The sequence below is a fragment of the Atta cephalotes genome (genome assembly GCF_000143395.1).
Source record: "Atta cephalotes unplaced genomic scaffold scaffold00054, whole genome shotgun sequence".
Classification (NCBI taxonomy): domain Eukaryota; kingdom Metazoa; phylum Arthropoda; class Insecta; order Hymenoptera; family Formicidae; genus Atta; species Atta cephalotes.
Window position 1 is genome coordinate 1710061 of NW_012130118.1, and position 3721 is coordinate 1713781.

The following is a 3721-nucleotide window of genomic DNA, read 5'->3' on the forward strand; positions in this document are numbered from 1 at the left end:
ACTGGTGTACAACTTTGCTTCCGCCGTTTTTTTTCCAAAATTCGAGGCTTTATTGTAAAAAACTGGTTATACATTTATGATTCAAAGTATTGTCCATCGCTGGCCACTACTTTTTCCCATCTTTCAGGTAGCGTACGAATCCCGCGTCGAAAAAACTGGTCATCTTTTGAGGCTATCCATGAATCGATCCAATTTTTTACTTCTTCATAAGACCGAAATGCTGGTCAGCCAGGCCGTGTGCCATTGATCGAAACAAGTGATAGTCAGAGGAAGCAATGTCTGGAGAATACGGCGGGTGGGGTAGGACTTCCCATTTCAACGTTTCCAAGTATGTCTTGACCACTTTCGCAACATGGGGTCGAGCATTGTCATGCTGCAAAATCACTTTATCGTGTCTCTCGTTGTATTGCGGCCGTTTGTCTTTCAATGCTCGGCTCAAATCAATTGCGTTCGATACCGATCGCCTGTGATTGTTTCAGTTGGTTTTAACAGTTCATAATACACTACGCCGAGCTGATCCCACCAAATACAGAGCATGACCTTGGACGTCAAAATCACCGTTCTTGAAGCGTTGAAACCACTCACGACACGTTCTTTCACTAATAGCGGCCTCACCATAAGTATTTGAGAGCATTCGATGATCCTCAGCCACAGATTTCTTCATATTTTAACAAAAAATTAACATCTCCCGCAAATGAGAATTTGGCTCGTAAACTGACATTTTCAATCGAGAATAACTTTATGATACAGACACAAATCGACTAATGTTTCTATGGGGTTATGTTGACAGACGCCCAAGTTTATTGTATGACGTCTATGATCTATTTATTTCGACCACCACTTACCGCTAAAGCCATCTATAGGAAAACGGCGGAAGCGAAGTTATACACTTAATACTTCTCTCAAATCATTCGAATCTAAATCTGAAACGGCGGGATTCTCTTTGAATGAATCAGAGATTTCAGATAATTCTAAAATCCTTGTGCTTGACGGTCCTTCCGCCGACTCAGAAGATATAACCATTTAACCGCGCGAATTCGGTGGTATTATGTCTGAGAGTAAACGTAAAACAGTTTTGGCTATTCCTAAATCGAGGGGATCTGATGGAACAATGACGCATCAAAATTTATTTGCTACCTTAAAATATGCTGTCGAAGCCTTTTTTGACGGCAAAATCTCTTTAAATTATTTTATTGAGGGATGCGAGGAAGCAAAATTCATGTTACTGCATGAAGCTGAATCACAATTCACAAAAATTATAAGGACGAAAATTGTGGATGAAGCGCGTCGCACTATACAAGATCAGGACTTTAACAATATGGCACAATAAATTAAATATTTAAAACACGTTTATGGCGCTTCAAAAAATATATACTAACTGCAAGGCGAGTTAGGCTATATTTATCAACAGAATGAAGATACGTAATTACGTACGCGAAAAGATCGGGTAAAGATTTAGGAAAGTAAATAATGGAAGCCCATAAAATTTCGGGAAATGGCCTTTCCGATCAAAATAAATCATCTTTAGAAAAAGACATGTGTAAGTGTTTTATTAGAAGATTAAAACAGAAATTGAACAAAAAATAACAAGAAAGCGTTCAAGAAACAGTAGCGTTCAAGAAACAACAGCGTTCAAGAAACAGTTATGAAATAGAAAGAGAACTCCATTCGTTGACAGATTTATTACGACAGAATCAAGAAAGTACATCGAATAAAGCACGAATACGAATAAATTACGGGAAATCTGTCAAATTTGTTATAAAGAGAGACATTTAGCTTCAAACTGTAGAAACTTAACTAATTTTGGAAGAGATTTTAATATATCAAATCTGCAAGACACAGCGCTAACAAATGTCGAATTCGCGACCTTCAAGCACGACAATCGTTAATATTTTACAGGGAAATAATATTTGTCAAATATGTTCTAGATCAGGGCATAACGCTAAAAATTGTTGAACTAATAATAACAATAATCAAAATAAATCTTCTATAATCTGTCAGTGGTGTGATAAGCGAGGTTATTCGGCTAATAACTGCTGGAAAAAAAATAAACAACATAACGCAGTTAATAAAATAAAAATTGTCTATCAATCTCTAACAATTTTGGGCATAAGGGCCGTTCCAAATAAAAGACATATCCTGGTCTAGCAATCAAACGAAAGACTGTTAAATTTAAGGATTAATTCGCGCAATATTACATTAAGCGATCAATAAATATAAATTTTTGTTTCATTTAATTTTATTTTTTGTTATTTTCGTTCTAGCGATAATTTAATTAGTATTTCTTTCCTTAACATTTACACTGAGAGGAGAATACTGTGGCATTGCAAGTGTTAGTTGCGGCACTCGAGTCAATTCTTCCCCCTCTCTGGTGTCATAGCATTCTGCGTGCGGATCTTTTGTAAGTCTCAGCGATAAATTTTAGTTTTAGCGCTCGGTAAGATTAATCATCCCTTTATGTTCATTGCGAGATCAACATCAGTTACTGCTTATGTCATTAATTGCTCGCGTCGTCAGATAAATACTTATATTGATGGTTATATTAGATTTTCTTAGTTTCTCATATTCTAACCTAGTAACGCGATACCGATATCCGTTATACGCACACAATCACGTCTCTACTTTTGTAATGTATGTTCTAAATAATTTGAGTTTTTGTATTAAATCACCTTATGGCATATGAATCAGAATCAATAAGTAACATTTATTTGCAAAATGAATTTGAAGCTAAATGTCTTTCTTTATAACAAAATATTTATTTAATGATTTCCCGCCGATCGTCCTTCGTCGTTAGTCATCACTGATGCCCAGACACGCTTAGCGCTACAATGAGCAGCCACAACGTAACCACATAAACTCGATTAAGGGTGCCATCTACACACAGTCAGAAATACTAACGTTAATACTATTCTGTTCTATGCTTTATGCATTCTATGCTTCTTATACATATATCCCTTTTCCTTTCTTTTTTTTTCTTTCTTTTCAACCTTTCTTTTTTGTGTCATTTACTTTTCATAAAAATTATTAATAATTGAAAATACAACACAGAGTTGAATACTAATAATATAATATGGATACTAATATTTATTCCGTATAACGTACATTTTCATATCACTTTTTCTTCATTTGCTTGTCCCGCTTATCGTTTCTTCTTTCTTTCTTTTCCTTTTCTTTTCATTTCATCCCATTTAATGAGTCTTTCTTTTTCGAAAAACTACTAATAATCAAAAATATAATACATACATAAAAATACTAATATAAACACTAATATTTTGCTGTATATAATTTGCGTTTCTTTTCACTCATTTTTTCCTTTTTTTACTTTCTTTTCTTTTTTTTCTTTCCTTCTTTTTGTTTCCTTTTTGTTCCTTTATGTGTTCTTCTTTCTATGAATTTTTTCGTTTTCATAAAAGATAATAATAATTAAAAATAGAATAATAACTAAGAATAAAATAATACAAATACTGAGATAAATATTATCATTTTAATATGTAACATTATATTTCCTTTCATGACTCTTTTCTTCTTTTTTGTTTTTCTTTTTTCTCCTTTCGTTTCTTTTTTTAAATCCTTTTTTTCTTTTTCCTTTCCTTATCCCATTTTTCTTTTTCAATTCTTCTATTTCTAGTTCTTCATTCTGAGTTCTTTATACACACATACACACACACACACACACACACACACACGCACACACACACACACACACACACACACAACACAC